This window comes from Sceloporus occidentalis, unplaced genomic scaffold (assembly GCF_023333645.1).
Source record: "Sceloporus occidentalis isolate IW3139 unplaced genomic scaffold, rSceOcc1.0.p SCAF_1, whole genome shotgun sequence".
NCBI lineage: Eukaryota > Metazoa > Chordata > Lepidosauria > Squamata > Phrynosomatidae > Sceloporus > Sceloporus occidentalis.
Window position 1 is genome coordinate 20,917,301 of NW_028316981.1, and position 27,644 is coordinate 20,944,944.

Sequence of the window (27,644 nt, forward strand, 5' to 3'; positions counted from 1 at the left end):
TAAAATTTAAAGGTATAATTTTAATTTTGCTAGGGTTTTTTATATATATATTACAACTATTACCATTACATTCAATGATATATGGAAATTACGATTTATGAGTAACATTAGTACCAAAAACATTACTAGCGGAACCCTGGTGGTGCAGTGGTTCAATGTCTGTACTGTAGCCACTCATTCAAAACCACAAGGTTGCGAGTTCAACACCAGCAAAAGGGCTCAAGCTCAACTCAGGCTTGCATCCTTCCGAGGTCGATAAAATGAGTACCCAGATTGTTGGGAGCAAATTAGCTTACAGTTGTAAACCGCTTAGACACTGCTTAGCCAGTATGAAGCGGTATATAAATGAAGCTTGTTTGTTTTGTTTATATGGTGTGGTATGGGAGGAGGTCAATAAGGAGGTGACACCAACCATAGTGATGTCACTGCCTGTTGATTAGCTTGGATTTCTCACGGACCTTTGGATAGTATAAGGCATGGCATCCTTCTGTTTTGCTTATCTTGGGTGGCAGAGTATACCTGGTGGGATCACTCCAGAAGAGGATTTTGTTGGAGAAATATACCTTTAACCAACCGAGAAAATATTTTGACTGACAGGTGACATATATCATATTCTATGGGATAGCCATAGAATGCTGAGCACATGACATGATGCAAACTAAGGGGCTGTACAGACCAGTGCTATACACCAGCCTCAAGACAGAATGGGGGCATGGCGTCCACACAACACACAACTCAATGCTGCCCTTACACTTCTATCATGCTATGTACCTGACTACATGACAGGTGGCGTCACAGTGCTCCTTTGGCGCTGCATCCAGATGATCCAGTGCCAATCCAGGTGGCAAAGGCACCCTTTTTGCAGTGCAAAAAAGAGTCACTTTTTGCGGCTCCTTTTTGCGCTGTGGAAATGCCAGATCAGGGCTGTAGCATGTAGTTGCCAAGTCTCCAATCCAGTGCTGTTCAGCCCCTTACTGCAAAAGTTGCATCATGCTGTGTGGCAGCAGATGATGACTCATAGCCAACACAATATATAAGTAGACCAGGAGACAGGTCACTTGTGGATGTGGTTGGTTGGTTGTGAGTTGCTGATGTAAAGTAGATGGAGAAGTTCATTGGAAGTCAGAGAGGAGTTTGTATATATTTGTATCATATTGCAACTGAACATAAAACCTCCAAAGACTTTGAATGAATCAACTGTGTCTGTGAGTTCAAGTGTGAAAGGTGGTCAGTGCATTGCCAATACCAATAGATGGGAGATTTTTTCCCCCTGTACTCTGCTGTGTTATTGTTTTGGCTGTGTCTGGGTGTGTCATCCTCAGACTGCACTGTAAGTTGGTTTGTGAAACCCAGCCAACAGATTTTTGCTCTAGTTCATGAATAGTATTTAGGCCACATTATGTGTGGTTTATTGAATCATTGCATAACACTTGTTTTTCCAAATTAGATCTTTCACTAAAAATATTTTCATGTATCAGAAAACCCTTGAGATATACAACCTGCAGAATTATTTTGGATTCTGTAGGATGGAGCCACAGGAGTTTAAGTGCTGCCATATTCCGTTATTTCTTAAGTATAGATGCATCCAAAGATTCACAAACTATGTGGGAATCTGTGTAGTCAATTGACCATCCCATATCTTTCAGCATTTGAGAAATATAAGTGGTCTTGGCGCGTTACAGACCGCCCCTTTGGGGCGGCCTGTAGGAGCACCTTTCCCCGGTGTATCGGGGCCTCAGCGGTTAGAACGGCAGCCACTGAGGCCCCGATCCGCCGCTTTCCGGGCTGCGGGGAAGCGGCAAAAGGCCCCTTCCCCGCAGCCTGGAAAGGGGTGTCCTTGGGGCTTGACGCGGTGGCGGGGAGGAGGAGAAAGGGGCCACTTGGTCCCTTTCTCCTCTGCGTTGCTGGATGCAGCTGTCTAAAGGCTGCGCCCAGCGATGCAAAGCCAAGAAGAAGCTCCGAAACGGAGCTCCTTCTTGCGCTGTGTAAAGGGCGCTCTAAGCACCCTCGCGCGCGCAAGCACATCACGTCCACGCAGCCTCGTTTGGAGGTGGCACAATCATGACATCGTAATGGCGGCAGCCGTGTGGAACGGCCACCGCCATTTTGTGCGCGCTCCACGCGTGCTAGGGTTGGGGGTGTCCAGAAAGGACTCCCCTTTCTAACCCTAGCACGCACGGAGCACACATTTTAAGGCCTGTCTGTAACGGGCCCTTGTTTGCATAGAAATGAAGCTGAGTATTTGGGTGGCACACTGTCTCTGCCAAAAAGCTTTTGCACTCCCCATCTTTGAATTACACATTGACTTTAAGGTGTCATATACCATACTTGTTTTTTAATCACACCATTCACTCCAACACAATAAATAAAGTCTAATTTTTAGTTGTTGTTTTATTTTATTCCATGTCATAAAGTGCCTTGAGTCCTACACTAGGAGACAGGTGGGATATCAAATAAATAAAGTTTGATTTTTAGCTATGTTTTGTTTTACTCCACATTGTACATTGCCCTGGGACAGTTGTTGTCTATCGCTATTAATGTTATTGTCCACTAGATGGCAGCATCCCCAGCTCTTGTGTCTTTTACCTTGCAAAGGATTCTTGTGGAGCTTTGAGACCAAGGCTACATCCACACTGCAGAAATAATCCGGTTTGACACTACTTTCACTGCCATGAGTCCATGTATGGAATTCTGGTAGTTTGCATAGTGGAACTGTCGGAACCAGTAAACTCAGTTCCCAATGTACAGGCAAACAGTCTTATTGTGGTGGGGAAAAAAGACTATTGAAGATATCAGGATCGAAACTTCCAGCAAAGCGTTTAGGTCAGAACTGAGGCTTCCTGCTTCCCCACCATAATATTAAGACACAAAATAATTAGTTCCATCTACTCACTAATTGGCACACAAAACTTTATTCCCAAGCAAAATTCTAACGGTTCCGTTTATCACCAAATTGCCCTCCCCTCTGTAGCATACCTTGACTCTAACTTTCTGCTGCAGTAAAAACAGTCCTCCACATTCCTAAAATTCCTTGGAAGATCAGGCACTATCTCTCAACATATAAATCAAAGACACTACACCCCATTGCCCAGCCCTCCTTGCCAGCACATATTCATTCCCACCATACATGGTCCCAATACAGTTGTCCACTATACAGTCCACAATACAAACCCCACATTGAACAATCATACATATGAACACTTAACCATCATGACAGAACCATGACTATGGATTCTGACAGGAGCTCTGGTGCCACAACACACTACAGTTCCAAGAATTCCATATAATGGAGCCACCAGATTTGCAGTGTGGATGCATACCAACCGAGAAAAAGAAGTTGTGTTGAAAGATCCCTTTGCATACTTATCCAGAGTAACACGGATCAGTATATCTTGGAATTCTATTTTACCTTGTTAAACTATTAGGGAAAAACCCTTTAAAGGAAATGTATTGAAAAAGTTGTGTTAATGCAATTCTAGGTCCTTTAGAACAGTGAAGATTATCTCCAGGGGTAGGCAACCTTTTTGAGCTGGGGCCCGGGTTGCTGTCCCTCAGACAACTGGGGGGCCGAAACCAATAAATAAATAAATAATATAGGACAACATTTTCAAATGTAGGACACATTTTTAAAAAATGGAGGACATGCGAAAAAATTTGATGATTTTTAAAAAATGTAAATATAAATGCATGTTTTTGGCATGATCAAAATGGAGGACATTTGGGCCTCAGAAGCTGGCTGATATCAATATCATCATCATCATCATCATCATCATCATCATCATCATCATCATTGTTAAAGCAGACCTTTTAGCATTAAAAGCACTGAAAATACACAGAAATGCACTTTGGAAAGTCACACTGTCTCACCTTCAGAAAGAGTGAGTGCATGTCTCAGAAACTGACTGATATCATCATCATCATCACCATTATCATTGTTAAAACACAGCAGACCTGTACAAATGGAATAGAAATCCTCCTTCTCCTGCTGCTACTCTTCTTCTTCCTCCTCCTCCTCCTCCTCCTCCTTCCTTCCTTCCTTCCTCCCTCCTCCTCCTCTTCCTCCTCCTTCTTCCCTCCCTCCTCCTCCTCTTCCTCCTTCTCTTCCCCCGCCCCCTTTCCTCCCTCCTCACGGCTGCCAGGCAGCGGCAAGAAGGGAAGGCTGGGAAGGAGGAGGACGACCCCCGCCCTCCCTTCCTCCCCTGCCCACGGCTGCCTGGTGTTGGCGGCAATCGGTGGCAGGACCGGGCTGGGGCCTGTCCTGCCGCCTCGCCAGGCCGGATCCGGCCCACGTGCCGGGGGTTGCCGACCCCGATCTAGACCTATTCTTGTCTGGGCTGAGATCTGTACTGGGGAATGGATCAGCTTTGATTCTCCTGATGAATGGCAATCCTTAATAGAGGAGAGAGCACTCCTGTTGCACTGTCTTGATCTCTCAGCAGCTTTGGGCTCTGGCTCTGTGGATCAGGAGCCGGAGGCATTGAGCTTCCACGATTTTGCTCCTGCCTATTAGAACAGGTCTGGACAGTGGCACTGTGAGGTTGCTACTCCAGCCTACTTCTTCCTACTCCAGTTAGAGCTATATCACCTTCAGAGGGCTGTTGCCATGATAAAAATAGGGAGGACCATTTATGTCACTTTGCACTCCTTGAGGAAGGACAAAATAGGAATGTAATAAATGACACCTGACTGGTAGTTTGAACCTGGACTCCACAGTTTTAGTGAGGCAATAGATCACACTGGCTCTTGCTTTACACAAGAACAGCAATTTTAAGAGGGCAATTGGGAGTGGAAAGATTAAGTACACAAAGGTCAGCTGATATGAGTTGGAGTTATGGAGGAAGCAGGAAAGCAAACAGCTGTTTTTATTTTTACACAGCCATAAGAGCCCCTGTCTGAAAAGAGGAACCATAAAACCAAAGTGATGATGAGACCCATTGTCATGCCCAGCCTGGAGGACGGCTTGGAGGACTCAGAGGATGAGCTAGAGCCCCTGGGACCTGAACCTGTAATGGAGGAGCCAGAGCCCCTGGGGCTTGAACCTGTAATGGAGGAGCCAGAGGCTGGCCCTAGTTCTGCTGGAGCAGAGCCTATGGCCCCTCCAGAGGTTCAGCAGTCAAGTTTGCCTGGTGCCGAGGCTGTGGACATGGAGGAGGATCTGGGCAGTGTGCCTACCTTCAATGAGCGTCGAGCAGAAAGAGAGGGCCTTCGAAGATCTCGGAGGCTTTATCAGAAGCGTCTTCGTAATCAGACACAGCTGAAGGCCGGCTCCTTGCCTTCTTAAGCACCTGGAGCATGTGTGGTTCTTTGCCAGTGGATATCTGACTCTTTTAGAGGAAAAACTCTGTCTCTGGCTCCTTGGCTTCTTGTCTTGACTACCTGGAAACCTTGACCTTGGACTGCTTTATCGACCTGCCTATCTGTTATCCTGAACCTCGGACCGTCTGACAATTCTCTTAGTAATCCCTTTTGGTAGAACTACTGTGAATCTCCAGGACTGTGTAGCTCTCACTGACTTTGCTGTGCTGGGAGGGGGCTTGTTTGTTTGAGAACTAGCTGCCTTATCAGCCCTTTGGCTGCTTTCCCGGACACCCATTGGGTAGTGGAGCATGGGTTTGCAGGGTTGAAGCCCCAGGTCTTCTGCCCTTGGACTCACCTGTTTCCTCAGAGGTGGAAGCAGCCTGCTTTCTATATTCCACAGACTAGTAAATATATGGACAGTCCACCATTTGAAAAAATAGCACAACAAGGAGAGAATTGATGGATCTTTCCACATAGCTAGCCTCCCCTCCCACACCTTCAAAGATGGTTCCACATAGGAAGAGCATTTTAAAATTGCAATAGCAAGTACATTTCTATACCATTTACTGATGTACTAAGCGGTTTTACAAAGTGTAAGCTAATGGCCTCAACAATCTGGGTACTCTTTTTAGCAACCTATGGAAGGAGGCCAGGATGAGTCAACCCAGAGCCCCTGGCTGGTATTGAACTGACAACCTTATGGTTTGTGAGCGATTGGCTGCAGCACAGGCATTTAACCACGGTGCCGCCTTGCCTATAATCTGAAGAAGTATAATTCTGCTCTATGTAATTCTGCTCTGTCTAATTCTGCTTCATACATGTATAACACTTTAATTATGAAATTGCAGAACAGCAGAGGAAGCAGTGTAGGTATACAGCAGAATACATCAGAACTAAATAAGGAGCAGGGAAAAGTTTTCCAGAATGACATGTCAGTCAGTCTGTTTGGTTCAGCTGCTCTGACTTTTTATCCAAGCCCCATACAGTTTTGTCAGATGCAAAGACTTCACCTTTCTGGCTCTCCCTTCCCCTCCTTTTCGACTTTCATGCATTGAAATGCAAAATTTACCATGCATCCACCATGTGAACAATTAACTAATGTCCCACCTTTCTCCCAACATGAGACCCAAAGCAGGTCCTTAGCACAGATTTTTGTAAAAGTACAACAAAAACACAATTATTATAATTTTAAAAAGGGGGAAATGATTGAAAAAACTGCCCCATTGAAAACACAACTAATTTATAAGAGTCTTAAAACATTTACAACAAATCTATGAGAATAAAACACAGCATATGCATGCATCCAATTAAAATACTTTTCTGCAAAAATCATAAAATTACCAAAAGGCATGCCATGGGGATGGCGGCTGAGAAGGACCACATGTCTTTGCCTACAGATGGAGTAATAGAGTGGAAGCTAGAGAAAACTGTCCTCAGAAGAACTTAAAACATGGTCAGGATGACACATGCCCTGAGAGAAAATGAAATACATTTAGACACAGGGTGATACAGTTTCTCTCTAGGAGAACTAGAAATGCTTATCACCCTGCCAGATATCCCTCAAGCAGTTTTGGAAACAGGCCCATAGCTAGCGTATGGGCAAGCAGGACAAGGCCCGGGGGCCCCAATCAAAGGGGCCCCTCACCGCCCTCCCTTGCTTCGCCAATCTCTCTCTGTCTTTCCTGCATGGCCCGCCCAGCCCCCCTCTCCCAACAACAGGGAAGTCAGGAAGACTCAAGTCGTGGCCATATGGGGGCCTGAGGGAGAGGTGCCAGGCCGGCAAAAGGGAGCACTGGAGGAGAGGAAGGGAGTGACGAGAGGCTGCATCAGGCTGCATCCACACTGGAGAAATAACCGGGTTTGGTAGCACTTTAATTCTTTTTCTGGGTCAAAGCTATGGAAATCTGGGAGTTGGAGCATGTTCTGGGGCCCAGATATCAAGGCTTGACTGTTTTTCTGGCTCAGGGCTATGGGATTCTGGGACCTGGGGCCCAGATATCAAAGCTTGACTGTTTTCTGGCCCAAGGCTATGGGATTCTAGGACTTGGGTATGTTCTGGGGTGCAGATATCAAGACTTGACTCTTTTCTGGCCTCCTTTTATAGGACACGTCCTACATTTCAGACTTCTGCCCAGAAGGAATTTCAAAATGTCCTCATTTTTTGTAAGATGAGCAGATGTCCTCCTTTTCTAGGATGTGTCCTATGTTTCAACCGTCTGGCCAGGAGGAATGTCAAAATGTCTTCCATTTTTGGTAGGATGACACACGTCCTCCTTTATCCAGGACACGGCACACATTTCAGCCCTGCTCAGGAGCAATGTCAAAACATCCCTCATTTTATCAAGGTGACCAGACGTCATCCTTTATCCAGGACACATCCTACATTTCTGGCCTGGAGGAATTTCAAAATGTCCTGGTTTGTTCAGAGAGTTTGCATTTGCCAGTCTTTCCTTAAGGCTGAGAGTGTGTGACTTACATGCCTAGTGGGTTTCCTTGGTTTGTTCTGAGAGTTTGTGTTTGGTGACTTTGGTGTGTACGAGGCTATTATGTGTGCCTTCAAGAGGTTTTCTTGGGAAGTTTGTTCAGATAGGGTTTGACTTTGCCATCCTCTGTTGTAACCAAGGGTCCGTTTAAGGGAATTTTATTATTATTGTTATTAGCTCAAATATTGCAAGAGGAGGGCCTGCTACGACGGCCCTTGCAGAATCGTCTCCCGTTGTGTATATGGAGTAGACCAGGGGATCCCAATAAATGGAGCTGAGACAGACTTCTAGAATTAATAACCAATTTATTTATAAGGGGAAAAACACATACGATTCACTAGCATACACACACACATACAGTGGAACCTCGCCATACGCGGGGGATCCGTTCTGGATCCCACCACGTATGGCGATTTCCGCCTATGCTCGAGCCCCACATGGCCGCACGCGGGGCGCAACAGGCGCACGTGCCCATTCAATTGAATGGGACGCGGCGCGGCTTGAGCACATATGCACATATGCGTATGGCGAGCGCGCATATGGCGAGGTTCCACTGTATAAGGCTCAGGAAAAGCAGAGGTTAGCATGGAATAGGATTTTAGGCATCATTGGGGTGATACGTACCAGAATGTAGACTCCCTCCAGGAATCCAGATGGGATATGATGAGGATGGCAAGAGGCTCAGCCATGGAATGACTGGCCAGGAGCCAGGGCAGGGTTCAAAGGGACAGAGCTTTCCCCTGAAGTCCAGATTGGCCCAGTGAACAGGCAAATCTGATGATATTTATAGGCAAAATCTTGCCTCTGGCAAAGGTGCTTGATGGTGAGAACAAAGGTGTTTAATTACTTTCTTTTCACCTGGATGTCCCTGTCTGATTGTCTTAGTGGTCTTAAGCTGCTCGGACAACAGACCCTGGAAGGGGGCAAGAGCCTCAGGCAAGGCAAACATTTGCTCTTCCTGATCCTATGATAATCCTCTTATGCGACTCCCTAGATATGATGATGTGGGTGCCCCTCAGGGGTGTGTGTACATGTCCTCATGCCTTGCTGGCAATGGTGGACAGGCTATTAGAGTTCATCTAGGGGTCATTAAGGGCTATCATTTATACCAAAATTTATATGGAGAAGCATGGGTAACACTGTGGCTGAGAATGTGTGACTTGCCCAAAGGTTTTCTTGGAATATTTGTTCAGAGGGGATTTGCCTTCACTTTCCCTTAAGGCTGAGAGAGTGTGACAAGCCCAGTGGGTTTTTTTATGCCCAGAGAAGGGATCGAACCTTAGTTCTCCTCCACCACTGCCTCCTGCCGCACTTCCTCAGATGCATTTAGTCTCAGAGGTGCTCCAAAATCTCAATGTCTTTGAATTCTGTTATTATTAGTAGTAGAAGGAGTATTAACTGAAAGAAAGAAGTTGGCAGCATGAGCTTTCCTAAAGTCTGCTTCCTCAGATGTATTTAGCCTCAGAGGTGCAACAAGATCTCCATAATATAAGCATTTATATTAATTTTTTAAAAATTAATAATTGTTTGGCTTTTAGTTGGTTATGTCCTCCATTTTTCTTAAATGTCCTATATTTTGGGGGTAAATCTTGTCCTACATTTTGGGGTGAATTTTATACTACATTTTTTCTACATTTTGTCCCGGTTTGGTGGTAGAAAATTATGACAACCGAACCATGACACACAGCTCCTTTGTCCACTGCAACAGAGGAAGCATAAGAACTCTGGAGTGGCGCTGAAACGTCCCTCATGCGCTGCACTATTTGGACACGGCGCATGAGCCACGTCATCGACATGCACCCCATATAAATAGTGGTGTGCCAAGATGGTGCCTGTGGCTCAGGACATAAAAAAATATAGGGGGCCCAAATGTACTTTCTGCCCCAGGGCCCCTAAAAGCCTAGCTAAGGGCCTGTTTGGAAATTTCAGTGTTATTTTCTTTTACAAAAATAAGCTGTGTGTGTGTGTGTGTGTGTGTGTGTGTGTGTATGTGTGTGTGTGAGAGATTTGTTATTTAACCGCCCAGTCTACACCAATACATCTCAAGTGATCTAATCTAAGAAGCAGGCAATCCCCCACTCCCCAAAAGATGCCTGGAACCAGGAACATCCTTGTGCTGATTGGCTACAATAGTTTCTTTCTTTCCTGTAAATTCATTCAGAAAGGAAGGATGATATTATAATATCATCAGCAACAAAATATCTTATGGTTGGGGTTGGTAGTTGTACCATAATCATACTGGCTCATGGTATACTAACAAAAGGAGACTGCCATCAATAAATATGTATGGTCAGTGCCATCCTATTGTCAAACTCATCTTACAGTAAATTAAGTCTTCCTAGTATGCAGGTGGAACGTCTCTTCTTGTAATTTGTAATGGGTTCATATTCTAGTCCCTGAAGCAGCAGAAAGCAGACTTGTTTCATCTGCTACATGAAATCCCTTCACATAAATAAAGATTGCTAGCATCTTTTTCAAGCTAAATAAATTCATCCCCCTAAGTTGTCTATCATACAGCTTGCTTTCTAGAATTTGGGTCATCTAGGTTGTTCTTCTCTAGACATCCAGCCTGTTAACATTCTGCTCTGGTGCCCAGAACTGGACTCAGTAATCCAGGTGGCCTCTGACCAAAGCAAAGTAGAGGGACATCACTCCTTCCCTTGATCTGGATGCTAGGATTCTATTAATGCAGTGGAGAATTTCACTGGCTATTTTGGCCACCATATCACACTGTTGACTAATGCTTAGCTTGTGGTCTTCTAAAATCCCTAGACCCTTTGCTGTAAGCATTACTTAAAAAGAAATTAAGACTGGGTTTCAGAAGTAAACAGACAGCCTGTAATGTAAACCCAGGTTTTAAGCAACAAAAGCCATATAGAACAATACAGCACTGGCTATGGGCTGGAAATTCAAGAAATTCTGCACTGTAGAAATAATGCAATTTGACACCACTTTAAGTGCTGTAGCTCCATCCGATGGAATCCTGGAATTTGTAGTTCTACTTGGGCTTTAGCTTTCTCTGCCAAAGAGTACTGGTGTCTCGTTGTTGTCATATGGTTTCAAATCATTTCTGATTTATGGTGATCCTAAAGCCAACCTATCATAGAGTTAACTTGGCAAGATTTGTTCAGAGGAGGTTTGCCATTGCCACCCTCTGAGGCTGAGCGAGACTTGCCCAACGTCACCCAGTGGGTTTCATGGCAGAGTGAGGAATCAAGCCCTGCTCTCCAGAGTCACATTCAAGCCACTACACCACACTGGCTCACAAAAACTAAAAATGCAAGGATTACATAGGATGTGTGGCAGTTAAAGTGGTATCAAACTGCATTATTCCTACAGTGTAGATGCACTATCATTCAGTCCAGAAAGAGCCAGCATAGCTTACCTTCACAGAGGGCTCCACAACTGAGGTGCTACAGTGTCATAGCCTGCCCTGGGGCTGATGAGGAAAGGAACTCTGAGTCTGAGGCAGAGATGGACTTGCGGGTGACTGGAGCTTCAGAGAAGTACCCTGGGCTGGGGGACTCCTCCTCTGCAGCCTCCAAAGACAAGCAGGACTCAGAGGAGGAAGAGACCGATCTTACCATGCCAGTCCCAGAGCCTACTGTGAGGCACCAAGGACACCAAGTAGGCTTCGCAAGGACACCCTGAGATGTTTACACCCCTGGCTGAGGCACACCAATACGTAGAAGGAGCCAGCCACTTCAGTGTAGCTGGCAATCCATCCTGGAGATCTGCACTGCTACTCTGTTTCATATTTCTTGAAATATGATAATTTGAACTGGACTCTGATTACTAGACCCTCGGAATGGTATTTTGGACCACGTCTGTGCTTATCCCTTTTAGCTTCCTGATATCCGCAATCTGTAAGTTTTGCCTACACTCTGCTAGGACTTTTGCTCTGACCTCCTGCTCCCTGCTAGCTACAGTAAACAGGATATACAGAGTTGTAATGGAACTAAGTTTGTGCCACCCATAGCCAGGTCTCACTTCTTGGGAAATGGTGGAGCAGTTTTCAGGAGGGTGAAGACTGCCCTGGCCCTGTCCATTCTGGATAGGGAGCTTACTTCAGTTTGCTGGAAGAAGAATGATTATGGGGCTGTGGTAGCCTGCAGCTACTTCCACCCCCATTGTTGTTGTTGTTGTTGTTGTTGTTATTTATTTTAAAATAATAATAATAACATTTTTAAAATAATATTAATATTAATAATAATTTAAGTTATTAGTTTGCTGAAGCACCAGAGCTCTCTGGCAGAGAAGGCTCAATGTCTCAGGACACTGCAATTCCCAGAATTCCATAGCACTGAGCCAGGACACTTAAAACTGGATTATTTCCTAATGCAGATGCAGAGGAAAGGGATTTCAATCCAGATTATAGATGTGAAGAAAGTGAAACAGGAGGCTGGAGGCAGAGATGATACTCCCAGAATTCCATAGCCTCAAGCCAAGGGCCCCACAACAAACTCCAACTCCCATAGTAATAATAAATTATTTTTAAATTAATAATAATAATTTATTATGTTAAAATAATAATAATAATAATTTATTTTTAAAATAATAAGAATAGTAATAACATCTATAATAATTTAAGTTATTAGTTTGCTGAGGCACCAGAGCTCTCTGGCAGAGAAGGCTCAATGTCTCAGGACACTACAGTTCCCAGAATTCCATAGCACTGAGCCAGGACAGTTAAAGTGGAGTTAAACCAGATTATCTCCCCAGTGTGGATGCAACCCAAGAGAAGGCAGAGCCCTGCCCTCTGGACCCCACAAAATACTCCAACTCCCAGAATTCCATAGCCTTGAGCCAGAAAAGAGTTAAAGTGGTGCCAAACCAGGTTATTCCTCCAGTGTGGATGCAGCCCTAATTGGAAGAGGAGAGAGGGCCAAATCCTGGACTTGCCAGTAGACACAGGCCAAAGCAAACTGCTGCAGTTTCTCCAGACTTCTCTGCTCTTCCACACCAAGGCCTTTTGCCATCTTGACTCCACTCTGAGGTCCCCACTCTTTGGGGGCAAAGCAGGTCGGTTAGCAGCCAGAAAGACTGGTGTCCCTGCCCCATCAATTGGAAATCCATCGCAAGGGCCAGGAGGCAGGCTGGTGTAGTGGTTTGAGCGTTGGGCTGGGAAGCTGGGAGGCCAGGGTTCAAATCCCGCTGGGACAGGAACCTTGGGGGCAAGTCACACCCTCTCAACCTCAGAGGAAAGAAAAAAGAAAAGAAAGAAAGAAAAAGAAAAAGTCAGACAAACCTCTGAGCATATCGGAAAGGACTTGAAAGCCAACAGCAAGAATCAGGGCTCTCCAAAAAGACTCCAGTAGGGGACCCTTGAGGCCAGCGCACCACGGATGATGGGAATCTGCATGATTTTCCGATGACAAGGGGAAGGAGACTTCTGTCCCCAGGCTCCAGGATCTGTCTGTAAACAAGGAGGGAGAGGCTGGCCAGGGGAGAACAGTGTCAGAACGAAAGAGAGAGACGCCCTTTGTGACTGGGCCAAGTTCAAGCTTTGAGCATTTGGATCCGGAAGACGGAAGCGGGGAAGAAAGGAAGGCTGCCATTGCTGTGGTGTTCTTGGCTGCCTGATACCGATTCAAGGCGACCTGTGGCTGCAGCATCTCCAAGATCCCCTGCCCTCCACTGCTCTGCTCAGGTCCTGCCAGCCCCTCCCCTTGGCTGAGGCCATCCCTCTGCTCTGTGCTCTCCCCCTCTTTCTTCTGCTCCCAGCATCTTTCCCAGAATCATCGCCTTTGCCAGTGAGCCATGCCTTCTCAACATGTGGCCACAGTACAACAGCCTCATTGTTTTTTGTGGGTTTTTCGGGGTACAACAGCCTCAGTTTGGTCATCTTGGCTTCCAAGGGAGATGTCTACCTTGATCTGTTCCAGGACCCATTTCTTGGTCTTTTGGGCACTCTTCTCCAGCACCACTGCTCAGATTAGTTGATTTTCTTTTTATACGCTTTGTTCACTGTCCAGCTCTTCCATCTGTACATGGAGTTGAGGAACACAAGGACCTGGCCGATTAGGAGAAACTTCCTGATAGTAAGGGCTGTTCAACAGTGGAACACACTCCCTCAAAGAGTGGTGGAGTATCCTTCCTTGGAGGTCTTTAAACAGAGGCTGGATGCTTTGATTGAGAGTTCCTGCATGGAAGGGGGGTTGGACTGGTTGGCCCTGGGGGGATCTCTTCCAATTCTAGGATTCTATTATTCTAACTGTAGTGCTCAGTTGCATATCTTTACTCTTTAGGATCTTATCTAGTTCCTTCATAGCTGCCCTTCCCAGTCTTCTTTGGATATCTTGACTGCAGCCTTCATTCTGGTCAGTGTTTGAGCCAAGATTAGGGAACCCTTTAACTTTTTCTTATTTCCTCCTTAGTTAAGTTTGTTTGTCTTTTTGGCTGTCCACAGTATGCGAAGCATTCTTCTTCAGCACCAGATCTCAAATGTGTTGAAGGGCTGAGGACCCTTGGCCATTTGTTGTTGTTGCTAATGGGGACTATGTGGATGACATGTTTTCAAGACTCCCTGTCTTCCACTGCTCTGCTTAGTTCCTACAAACTCATACCTGCCCTGTCACCTCCTTGATAGAGTCCATACATCCAGCATGTGGCCTTCCTCACGTTCTGCTTGCCTCCATCTTTCCTAGAATTATTGTTTTTTCCAGTGGTTCATGCCTTCTCGTGATATGTCCTAAGTACAACAGCCTCAGTTTGGTCATCTTGGTTTCCAGAGAGGTTTCCAGCTTGATCTGCTCCAGGACCCATTTGTTGGTTATTTTCACTGTCCATGGGATCCTCAGCACTCTTCTCCAGCACCACATCTCAAATGAGTTGATTTTCCTCCTATCCTCCTTCTTATCTTTCCAGCTCTCGTATCCATGCATGGTAATAGGGGAAACAATGGCTTGTACAATTTTAACTTTTGTGTTCGGTTGTATATCGTTGCATTTTAGAATCTTTTCTAGTTAATAATAAATAATAAAATATTTATTTATAGCCCGCCTTTCCGTAGATCAAGGCGGGTTACAACAGTAACAGTACAGAGTAAAAATATAATGCACAATAACAACAATTATACATTAAAATCACAAGCAATATCCAACTAGCATAAGATGTTTACAACAAAAATAATAACGGTGAGGGGGAGGAAGGAGGCTACAAAGGGAGAAAGTTAGGGGAAAGCTGTTTGGAACAGGAAGGTTTTTAATTCCTTCTTTCATATCATAGCTCACAGTCTTAGCCATAGGGTTGCCATATTCTAGTCCCTCATATTTGGGCATCCAATTTACACATTAATCATATTATTAATTTGCATTCTGATTATGCAAATTCAAATACATTAATCATTGCACTTTTTCTACCATTATGTTTCAACCTCAGTACCAGTGCCAAGCTAAAACCTCTTTTTCTCTATCGCCCTCCTCCCTAACCTGCCCAGTTTCTAAGCAGCCTCAGAGAGTAAAGGGACTCCCTTGATTCTCTGGGCGCTGTTTGGAAGCAAATTTCCACTATGGCTCAAACTGCAGCCACAATCGCCACACAACACAAGGCAGTCTCTGCTTGTCTCCTTTCCTTTCCCACCTTTTTGGCCTGTCAGGTGGGAAGGAATGGAGGAATACGGTGGCAATGCTATGCCTGTGCAGTAACAACCGGAACCTGCAAGGTGGAATGAGGCTCCTGCCAGTGCCAGACATTTTTTGCTTCATTGCCACGGCCACTTTTTAATCTTTTTAATCATCAGCCTGTGATGATGGAGACATCCAGGATTTACTGCTTCAGTTGGCCCAGCCTACCAGGACATTTTTAGCCCCTATAGACTGGGACTTTCCAGGATTTCTGAGACAAATGGCAACCCTACTTGGGTACTGCACATTAATGTTGGAGGGCATGGTGTGGGGTAGGGGTTTGACTGTTGGATGATGCCTAGGGGAATTATGGAGTGATGCATAACTGTTTGGGTGCTGGACTAGGACCCTGGATACCAGGTTGCAATCTCCACTCAGCCGTATAAACCTACTGGGTGACCTTGGGCAGGTCACATGCTCTCAGCCTCAGGGAAGGGCAAAGGCATACCCCCTCTGAACAACTCTGTGGTAGGGAACCCTGTGGTAGGGTTGCTTTAGGGTTGCCATAGGGTTGGAAATCACTTGAAGGCACACAAAAACAACAACAAATGGCAAAAGGGGGGGGGGATTCCACAACTGTTACTTAGGTAAATACCCTTCTCTGACAATTCGTTGTTGCAAAGCGGAAGCTGGAAAGAGCCTACAGTTTTAAAAAGGGCGCCAAGGTAATAAATTAGTAACCTGAAAAGAGTATGTTAATTTCAATTGGAGGAAGAGGAACTCTATGTTCTGTTAAGAAATATTTCCCTCGCTACACTCACTGACTTGGGCGTTTCTAGATAATAAATTTCCTGAAGGAGAAACAAAAGCAAAGCATGGGTAACAAAGCAAAAGGAGGCATTGTCGTCAATAAAAACCCTGTTTACTTGTTCTTTCTTGTCTTGCACAGGAATGACAGCCCTAATCCAGCCAAGTTCAGAGAAGTCCAAGCACAGGGAAGTCTTTTCCCACACCCAAGAAACAGAGTTTGGTATTCTTCTTTTTAGGTGGAAAGGTGGTTCCTCTGCTTCGGGGCCTTCTTTTTAATAATTTCACATTTTTGCCTACCAGAGCCATTGCAGAAATCAGGCAGGAGGAAGAAGAAAAAGACTAAAAGGCAGATTAAGAAAGATTAGATGAGTGATTAAGTGAGAATAAAAGCTCTAAGAGAAAAGAGCAAACAAGCAGAGCTCTGCTCTGGGCACTTTAGTCACCTCAGAAAAACAGCATATTTTTAAGGTCAGATTGTGGGAATAAAAAGTCCCTGTCATGAAAATTCCCCTCAGAGACCTGATTTGAAAGAGGAAGACATTTGCTTGACTGAAGAGGGCTTTGCCTGAAGCAAATGCCTTTGATTGTAACTCTTGTCAGGAAAAAGCCACATGGGATATATAGTCACAAGAAATATAATATGTATATGAATGTATTTGAAAGTAACATGACACAGCAAAAGTTATTGAATTGTCACACAGGTGTTGTAAGTAATGTAATTAGAAGGTCCTGAAAGCCAAGGACATATGAGGCAATGACAAAGTGAGAAGGTGCAAATTGATATCACCTGAGAGTCATTGAGTGGACAGTAATGTATGATGCAATGTGAGGTCTAGATTGAGCCAAGTATGGTATGTCAATCATAATGTATGTACACGCCCAGGAGGTGGCAACTGTATAATGAATAGAGAGACAAATGTCTATATAAACAATAATGTATGGCAATACTTTTTGTGGGTATTGAGGAGTATAGTAGTGTGGGTATTGAGGAGTATAGTAGTGTGGGTATTGAGGAGTATAGTAGTGAGAGTTTTGTGAGTAATGAATTGTTTTGTGCATAGTGTATATAGTAGAATAAAAGTAGATCTTTTTAAGAAGACTACTGTGTTGACTGGTGTCTTGAGAGCTGAACAAGAACCAGCAGACTCCAGAGAAGATTGGAAGACATCTTCAGCCAATTCTCAGAGCTACTGGTCAAACTGGTTGTTCTTCCGCTGACCAAGGGGGTGAGAGTGAAAGCCAGGAGAAGAGCTGCAACTCCCATCATCCCTAACAAGGGTTATGGGCCCAGCGCCAGTTACTGGAACACCCAGCATCCACAGAAGCTGAACTTTCCTGGAAGAGAAAGAAAGTTTTGTGGACGACCGATCAGAGCAAGCTGTGTACGCTGCACTGGTAAGCTCGTGAGTGAAGTGTTTTGTGTTTTGGAAAAGCCCGAGACGAGGCAGCTGTGCAAACTCAGGAAGGACTTTGCCAAATTGAGTCACTGCACAAGATAAGATGGAAGTGTTGAAGTTTAGCAAGTTAAACTCCCACAATTACTCCACCTGGAAAGTTTATGCACAGTCACTACTGATTAAAGAAGGTTTATGGGCCACAGTCGAGACGGGGCTAACAGCCGATGCAAATGCAGCCGCCAAAGAAAGAGATAGCAAGGCAAAAGCATGCTTGTATTTGATGCTCGAGGAGGACATGATAAACGATGTGAGAGATAAGGGCTCCGCAAAAGAAGTTTGGGAGACTCTTGAAAGGCTACATACTCCAACTACAGCTTTTGCCAAAATGCTTTGGTCTAAAAGAATCTATAGACAAAAGATGACTAAGGGACAGTGTGTGGTTGAACATTTAAAGAAAATGCAAAACCTGTTTGTGGAGGCAGAATTAAGAGGTGTCCAAATAAACAAAGAACAGCAATGTTACATCCTAATAGAGTCTTTAGACAGTTCATGGGACTCCATCACTAACAGTCTTCAGAATCTGCCTGAGGCTGAACTAAGCAGAGACTTAATAGTAGCAAGAATTTTGGAGGAAAATCAGAGAAGATTGTCTGAAAAAGAAGACTCACAGAAATCAGCACCAAGACTGCACCAGGCTCCTGAGTTAAGAGAACACCAAGCAGCAGCTCCCGTGAGAGAAAAACGACGTTGTTACCACTGTGGAAAGGCAGGACATTTGCAAAGAAACTGTCAACAATTGGCTGCTGACCAGTACAGACAGAGAGATAACAGACCGCAGACGCGGAACTTTCAGCAACAGAGACAGAACAAGCCGACATTTTTCAGGGGCAGTTACAACAAGAAGGAACGTGCAACAATGATAAAAGAGAAACATAGAAAAGATTCTAAATGGTTAATAGATTCTGGTGCAACTAGTAATATGTGTAATGACATTGAGTTGATTGAAAATAGGAAATCTGCCAATATTAATGCAGTAATTCTAGCTAATGGCAATGAAGTAAGTTCAGTAAAAGAAATGGGATCTGTTTACATTCCGGGGTTAAAACAAGAATTTAAAAATGTGCTACATGTGAGAGAGTTGGAAAACAATTTATTATCAGTCAGTAGATTAACAGATCAGGACTACACTGTAATTTTTGAAAAGAATTTTTGCAAGATAAAGTTAAATGGTGAGCTTTGCGGAATAGGGCTAAAGAAAGACAAGCTTTATTTTCTAGAGGAAAATGTTGATCATTACAAAGTAGAGAATGTAAACAATGTTGATAATGTTCCGTTACACAAGGATTGTATACATGAGTTACATAGAAAATTTGGTCATGCAAGCTTTAAATGCTTAAAGAACCTAATCAGTATGTGCCCTGATCTGAGAGTGGCAGACTGTAAAAATCATTTGGATTGTACCATTTGTAGTCAAGTGAAAATTAAGTCATATCCTGTAGCAAAAAAGACAAAAAGAATTGCACGAAGACCTTTTGAATTTGTACATGCTGACGTTGCCCACGCAAACTGTTTATCTATAGGAGGTTGCAAGTATTATTTGGTAATTGTGGACAGATACACTAGATTTACATTTGTCAGAATACTGAAAAATAAGTCAGACGCTGGGCAAAGCTTAAAATCTTGGATAAGAATGGTTGAAAGAAAATTTGATTTCAGAGTAGACACAATTATAACTGATAAAGGCGGGGAATTTTTATCTAATGAATTGTTTTATTGGTTTCAAAAGGTTGGCATAACACACCACACAACAAATCCTGCATGTCCTAGTGAGGATGGGCTTGCAGAGAGAAAGATTCAAGAAATCAAAAAGTTAACTGCTTGTATGATGGCTGACGCGGGTGTAAGTGATAATTTTTGGGGTGAAGCTGTTTTGACAGCTGTACACATAACCAATAGACTCTATCATTCAGTAATAGATGATATTCCTTATAGAGTTCTATATGGTAGAATTCCTAATTTTAAATACCTAAGAATTTTTGGTCAATATGCATATGTGTACACACCTGCATGCTTTAGAAACAAAGGTGAACCCAAGAGTAGAAGAATGATGTTTTTGGGGTATTCTGGAAACAGTTACAAATTCTATTTAGGAGGAAAAGAAGTGAGACATTCGACATCTGCCAATTTTGAAAGATATGCTGGTTGGGAAAAACTCCATGCAAATAAGGAAGTGTTTGTGAAGTTAGGCAACTCAAGTGAGGCAGAGACTCAGACCCAAAGCCAAGCATCTCCAGGAAATGGAGGGGTTATAGTAAAACCAGAAGAACCATCCACGAGTAGCAGTGATAGCTCCTCAGATAGTGAAATGTCCAGACCAAAAACCACACGCATGACAGAGGACAAGAGATTCAGTAAGAAAGCCACAACTTCCAGTGTAGACAGAGATGAGGAAGAGAGAGGCAGAACAACAGAGTTAGTACCTAGACGTAGTCAAAGAACTAGAAAATCTCCTGACAGATTTGTGGTGACCAATGCAAAAGCTTGTTTGGTTTTTGAAGAACCAGAAAGTTTTGCTGAAATAGAAAATTTTCCTAAAGAGGAACAGGAGAAGTGGTGTGAAGCAATGGAGTGTGAATTTGATTGCTTAGAAAGGAAAGATGTTTTTGAAATAGTAGGAAGACCCAAGGATAAAAAAGTCATTGGTTGCAAGTGGGTTTATAAAAGGAAAGACATGCCTGATGGTAGTGTGAAATATAAGGCAAGGTTGGTAGCAAAAGGCTTTTCACAGGAACAGTTTGAAAATTATGACAAAACTTTTTCTCCAACCGCAAAAGCAGAGAGTTTAAGAATGGTATTAGCAGTTGCAGGAAAGAGAGATCTGATTGTAGAGCATTTTGATTTTGAGACGGCTTATTTAAATGCCAATTTAGAAGAAGAAATTTTCATGGAGCAACCTCAAGGTTTTGAAGTAGGTGGTAGTCAGAATGTATACAGGTTGAAGAAAGCATTGTACGGTCTCAAGCAAAGTGCAAGAGCTTGGAATATATGCATCAATGATGAATTGGAGAAGTTAGGTTACAAGAGAAGTGTTGCAGATGCTTGTGTATACACAAAAGGAGATGTAATTTTGTTGATCTATGTGGATGATTTGTGCGTTGCAGCCAAATCAAAGAAAGAAATTGAGTTGGTGAAAAATGAATTGTCAAAGAAATTTGTGTTGAAAGATTTAGGTATGTTGAAGTCTTACTTAGGGATAAATGTAGAATGGACTGAAGAAGGGCATTGTTTGCTGAGTCAAAGCAAGAAAATTGAAAGGTTAATTGAGAAATGTGGTTTACATAGTGCAAAGGTTGTGAAAACTCCGATGACTACAAGTTTTGTGTCAGAGGAAGTTACAAGAGCTTTTGAGGATAAAAGATTGTTTAGAAGTGTTGTTGGATCTTTACAGTTTATTTCTAGCCATACCAGACCAGACATCTCGTACGCGGTTCATGTTTTGGCCAGAAGAGTAAACGACCCGAGAATTGAGGATTGGACAGCAGTGAAACATTTGATTAGGTATCTGAAAGGAACCATAGACAAGAGGTTGATAATTAGAAAAAGCAATGCTGATTTGAATTGTTATGTAGATAGTTCATTTGCTTCGGAATCAGGGGACAAAAAGTCAGTGACTGGAATGATTATAAGATACAGCGAAAGTCCCATTGTGTGGAGAAGTAGAAAACAGACAAACGTAGCATTGAGCACTAGTGAGGCTGAGTTCGCAGCTTTGAATGAAGTCACAAATGAGGTACAGTGGATAGAACAATTATTGATTGATTTGAATGAAAGCTTTAAAATTCCTGTAGAAATTCATGAAGATTCGCAGTCCTGTATAGCAATGGCAGAAACAGAAAGTCTGAAAAACAGAACAAAGTACGTAGGTGTAAGATACCAGAACGTAAGAGAAATGGTCCAGAAAGGAGAAATAGAGTTAAAGTACATAGAGACACAACACAACATAGCAGACATTTTTACAAAGGCTTTGACAGTTGAAAAACACGAGAGATTGTCTCAGTTGATTGGAATGACAATATAATTCACATACAATATTCTATTTCGGAGGGGATTGTCAGGAAAAAGCCACATGGGATATATAGTCACAAGAAATATAATATGTATATGAATGTATTTGAAAGTAACATGACACAGCAAAAGTTATTGAATTGTCACACAGGTGTTGTAAGTAATGTAATTAGAAGGTCCTGAAAGCCAAGGACATATGAGGCAATGACAAAGTGAGAAGGTGCAAATTGATATCACCTGAGAGTCATTGAGTGGACAGTAATGTATGATGCAATGTGAGGTCTAGATTGAGCCAAGTATGGTATGTCAATCATAATGTATGTACACGCCCAGGAGGTGGCAACTGTATAATGAATAGAGAGACAAATGTCTATATAAACAATAATGTATGGCAATACTTTTTGTGGGTATTGAGGAGTATAGTAGTGTGGGTATTGAGGAGTATAGTAGTGTGGGTATTGAGGAGTATAGTAGTGAGAGTTTTGTGAGTAGTGAATTGTTTTGTGCATAGTGTATATAGTAGAATAAAAGTAGATCTTTTTAAGAAGACTACTGTGTTGACTGGTGTCTTGAGAGCTGAACAAGAACCAGCAGACTCCAGAGAAGATTGGAAGACATCTTCAGCCAATTCTCAGAGCTACTGGTCAAACTGGTTGTTCTTCCGCTGACCAAGGGGGTGAGAGTGAAAGCCAGGAGAAGAGCTGCAACTCCCATCATCCCTAACAACTCTATTGCTTCCCAGGAAGGCTGTCTCTCTGAAGACAACGGGAACAGTGTACCTGTTCTGGGTTCTAGTCTGAAATTTAAAGGAGCATCCCAAAGTGCTGAAATACCTCCAACAGTTTGGACTGAAGCCCAGAGTGAATTCATCACCTCACTGAAAGCTGAGCTACTGCCATGTTATCCAGTCCTCTCACAACTCCTCATCCTCTTTCCTTCCCTTGTCTCCTTGTTAAACTACACATCCTTTAGTCTGGATGATTTGGTTCAGACTGAACAGAAGAGACCACCTTCAACCAGCTCCAGTTCTGTAAATTCAGCTGGAGACTGCAGCTGCAGCCTGGAGCTAAATTCAGACGTTCTTGCCTAAACAGGGTACATTTGCACTGAAGAAATAATGCAGTTTGACAGCACTTTAACTGCCAAATCTCCATCCTACAGAATCCTGGGAGTTGTAGTTTTGTGAAGCACCAGCATTCCTTGGCAGACAAAGCTAAAGACCTTATGAAATTACAAATCCCAGGATTCCATAGGATGGATCTATATCACTTAAACTGCATTATTTCTGTGTAGATGCACCCTTATAGACTCCATTTGTATTTCATATATTCAGAATATCTCTTACATTTGTAGCTTTACTGAAAAAGAGGCAGGTATGGAGCAAGACCTTGGGCAAGTCACACCCTTTCAGCATCAGGGGAAGGCAATGGCAAATCTCCTGTGAACAAATCTTGCACACACAAAAATCCATGATAGGGTCACTATAAGTCATAAATGAATTGAAGGCACACAACAACAACAATCAACATGGAGCAAGAAATTCCAGAAGCATAAACTGGATTCAGGAAAAGAAGAGGCACTAGGGATCACATTACAAACATAGGATGGAGTGCACAGAGAATCCCAAAAGAAAATCTACAGCAAAGCTTTCAACTGCATAGACCATGAAAAGCTATGAAATGCTCTCAGAGAAATGGAAGTGCTACTACACTTGATTGTCCTGATGCATACCCTGTACTCAGAACAAGAGGATGCCATCAGAAGAGAATATGGAGAAACAGAATGGTCCCCAATCAGCAAAAGGGTCAGGCAAAGCTGCATATTATCACCTTTTTTTTTTCAACCTGTATGCAGAAAATATAGCAAGCAGAGCAGGCTTAGACATGGAGGCAGGAGGAGTGAAGACTGGCGGAAGGAATATTAACAACTTATGATATGCAGACAACACGATACTACTAGCAGACACCAATGAAGACCTGCAGCAATTACTGAAGAAGTTCAAGGAGGAAAGTGCCAAGGTAGATTTACTGCCAAACAGTAAGAAAGTCAGAGGGATGACCTTGGAAGATCTACAAGACTCACCCTAGATAATGAGAGCATTGAAATAGTCAAAGAGTTCCCATACCTTGGATAAAATATTGATTGGAATGGTGACTACACTCAAGAAAGAAGACTAGAAAAGGGAAGGGCAGCTATGAAAGAACTGGGCAAGATCATAAAGTGTAAAAACATGACTCTGAACAGTAAAGTAAGGATAGTCCAAGCCATTGTATTCCCCATCACCATGTACAGATATCAGAGCTGGACAGTGAAAAAAGCCAATTGAAAGAAAATCAACTCATTGTAGATTTGGTGTTGGAGAAGAGAGCTGAGGATACCATGGACAGTCAAGAAGCCAAATAAGGACGAACTATCCCTGGAAGATAAGATGATGAAAGTGAGCCTGTTGTACTTTGGCCACATCATGAGGAAAAGTGAATCATTAGAAAAAGCAATGATGCTAGGAAAGGTGGAAGGCAGTAGAAAGAGAGAAAGACCATACACCAGGTGGTTAGACTCAGTCAGGGAAGCCACAGGCCTCAGCCTCAGGACCTGACCAGAGAGGTTGAGATGTCTCGTCCACAGGGTTGCCATGAGTCAAAGTCAGTTTGAGTGTGGTTAACAAGAACAATTGATCATGTACATCACCTTTGGGGGAAATGATTGTACTCATTCACTCTGGATTTTCATGCAAGAGGACTGGTCCACAGAATCCTCAAGAAATGGAAAACAGCACTATCAAGATAAAGGAATGTTATTCACATGTCAGCATTTCAAGTTACAGCTACAGCTACAGCTCATTCCTTACTTTCTGTTGACAGGATGCACTCAAACAAGGCCATTAACTTTTATTTCTTGCCCTGTGTTACTTAAAAACAAAAAGGAAAACCCAGATAGCTGCCAAGATGATCTATTCCAGAGAGGAAGTCTGAACAATTTTGAACAGAAACTAAAACAAAATTCTGTGGATACCACAGAAAGAACAATGCAGAAGTTGAATGTGAATCTGGATGATTCAGCTGTATTTAAAATAAGGAACTGGAATAAACAGTCAAGTTCAGCTCTTAATGAAACATTTAGCAAAGGTACTTATTACTTAGGAAGCTTTTGTGGATTCTAAGGCTAAATCCTTAGACCAGGGGTTTTCAGCTTTTGGTCATCTAGGTGTTTTGTTTTGTTTAGTAGAAAATTTAAGATGAAATATGATTATTTATGTAGTTAGGTATGCAATGTAAAGTAATTGCAAAGAGGTAAGTGGTCTGTTAGGAGGGGTGAGAGAATATAAAATGCTTTGAATAACTGGTAATTGGCTGAATTTTGAAGATAAAATCTGAGTGGATCTTGGTGTGTGTGTGTGTGTGTAGTGCTGATATGTCACACCACAAAGCACAAAGGCAGTGCTGGGGGTGGGGGGGGGGCTGGGATAGAGGTCTTCCCAAAAAGCTGAAGCAGGATGGTAAACACCCCTCTGCCAGCCCCCTTTGCCATTAGTCCCTCCCCTCCAGTATGATGTGATTCAGATCCATCGTTCCCACTTGTTGAACACACTTCAGAATAGATTCTTTTCAAAAGAACTTCCAAATCTGTTTTTGGAAAGAGCGGGTTTTTTGCATTTGCCTCGCTTCATCACATTGAAACTGAGCACAGTCGGTTCAGAACTGGTTTCAAGTGGGAACTCGGGACATATCATCCAATCAGCAAATTACTTTCAATCTGTGGGGTGCAATTTTAGTTTCCCAGGGTGTTAATCCTTTTAAAGGGAAACTAAAATATGCAGGTATGAAAGTTAATTCATTAGAGTTTAACTTTGATCAGCAGAGCAGCAAAAGATGTGGGTCAGACTATTTAATATAAAACTGCCCTCCTAAAAATACAGAATAACTCAAAGAACAACAAAACATGTAATTTATGGTTTTAAAATAAACAATAATGACTTTAATAAATACGTACACAATAAACTAAAACCTAATCTAGCTGGAATTAATAAAGCAGGAAGACAGCTGTTAAACTCAATCAGAGAAGGACTGTGACAGACTGCATACTGCAATGACTGACTGCTCAATGGCAGTTTATAATGTTCAGAAAGTCGGTTAAACTGCCTCTTATATTGACAGTTAGAATGAGAAAAGGGAGGGGTGAAATCCCTGCCTAATTAAAGAGGGAAAAGAGAATGCAAAGTATAATTCTTCAACAAAATCATAGTGGGAATGAGGCTTTCCTGGGGGTAGGGGCATTAGGGATAATTGGAATGATATAACCAGAGAAAGTTAACTTGTTACACTGGACAGATAATATTCCCAATTGTTCTGTGGTTTATGTAATTTTGTGCAATTTTAATGTTTATTGTTGAATTGTTGTATTTTAACTGTTGTAAACCGCCCTGATCCGATGGAAGGACGGTATATAAATAGAATTTTTATTATTTATTATTATTTATTTTGAAATGTGACTTGTTACTTCTGAAAGTAGAAACCTGACCCCCCTCCTTAATTATAATCAGTAGAGAAAGATATTAATATTTGTAAATTGGGTCCCCTAGTACAGCCATACTACAGAGTCCTGACAGTTGAGAAACAACCTTGAACAGGGGAACAGAGAGATACAGCTGCAGCTGCAGGACTGTTGAAGGCTGCTGTTCCCAGTATGCGCTGTATCTCTTTTGATACATTTTATGTACAGGGGCTGACTAAAGGGAAAATAAATTGAATGCTCTATTGCTGATTGTTAAAACCTAACACCAAGTAGACATGAACACTGAATAATTAAGAAGATGATGATTAAGAACCCCCCCCCCCCCAAGTATGATGGTATATGAATTGATGTTTGGAGATTTTAAGGAACTAATAGGGATCTATAATTCAGTATTAGTATTTTATTGACTGTTCAATTGCATTGTATTATTTTGATGATGTAATCCCACTTCGATCCTTGGAAGAGGCGAGACATATAAATTATTATTATTATTATTATTATTATTATTATTGGAATCTTAGTAATGTACACGTGAATTTTTAGTCATCTGTAACGTCACTTTGCCCGCTTATAAATGTTGGAATCCTATCAATAAAGTTGCTCTCTCTCTCCTCCCACACAGACTACTGGGCTGTTCTTTTTGGGAGGGGAGTCCCTTCATCAAGGATAACTTTCTTTCCACGCAGATTCAGGATCGACCTGCAATCCACATACACTAAGGGTAATCATGGTGGAAGCTGATATCTCAGTTCTCCCTCCCGCTTATGCTTCCAAGTTCTGGCCTGGGCCTTGCCAATAAATTGATATTTCAGGTTATTTACACTGTTGGTTATTTATGGTGTTGAAGCATTTGTGTTGGGAAGTCTTCAAGCTTTGTTCAGGCTGTATAAGCAGATTTGCTACATATCCAGTACCGTTGTGTGGAGCACACTGTTGAAGTGGCTTTTTCATCATCCAAGAAGGCACAAAATCCATTAGCCCCAATTTCAAACCTGCAGTGAGAAGACAACAGAGGTGAAATCCCTATGGTATGACCTGCACCACACTACGAATGGTCTCCTTATTTATACAGTGTTAAAAAAAACTCCTCAAAGAATTATATCTCATAACAGGGGCAAGTAATCATGCAGAAGTTATTTACTTTTTTAAAGGAGAATGCTGAAGTCTCTTCACTAAAGTTATTTGCTTCACCCCATGTACCATGAACTGGGATATATGTAAGTTTACCTTGAGTTACCAGATCAGGAATTCTGATACACCATTCTAAAACTGGCTAAAGTTAATGAAATGGTATTGTTTTAAAGAAATTATTCCTGCAAATGATGGGGAAAACCCTTTTTAAGGCTGCCTCAAGCCAGAATGATCTAGATAAAAATTCTGCTTATTCACTCAAGGCCTGAACAGACAGGCCAAATGAAGTGGCTTCAGGCCACATTGGAGGTGTGTTGTTGAAATGAAGCACGCATCCTAAGAGGCTGGAAGCTGCACCAAAGCTATGCTCTGGTCCTTAGGAC

At 42.7% G+C, this 27,644-nt stretch overlaps 1 protein-coding gene across 5 annotated transcripts in view; it reads right to left on the minus strand.

Annotated features, from left to right (window-relative positions):
• The window catches only part of LOC149321090 (C-type lectin domain family 2 member B-like), a 76,053-nt gene extending 49,984 nt beyond the window's left edge, over positions 1-26,069 (minus strand). For 3 of the 5 annotated variants that reach the window (XM_089515384.1, XM_089515413.1, XM_089515373.1), the window contains exon 1: positions 13,030-13,212. The gene's annotated coding sequence lies outside the window, so the exon portion shown is untranslated. Of the gene's footprint in view, positions 1-5,172; positions 5,188-13,029; positions 13,213-25,608 lie in introns of those variants that run through there. The other 2 variants (XM_089515393.1, XM_089515403.1) reach the window with 2 other exon arrangements.
• Between the last annotated feature and the right edge of the window lie 1,575 nt (positions 26,070-27,644).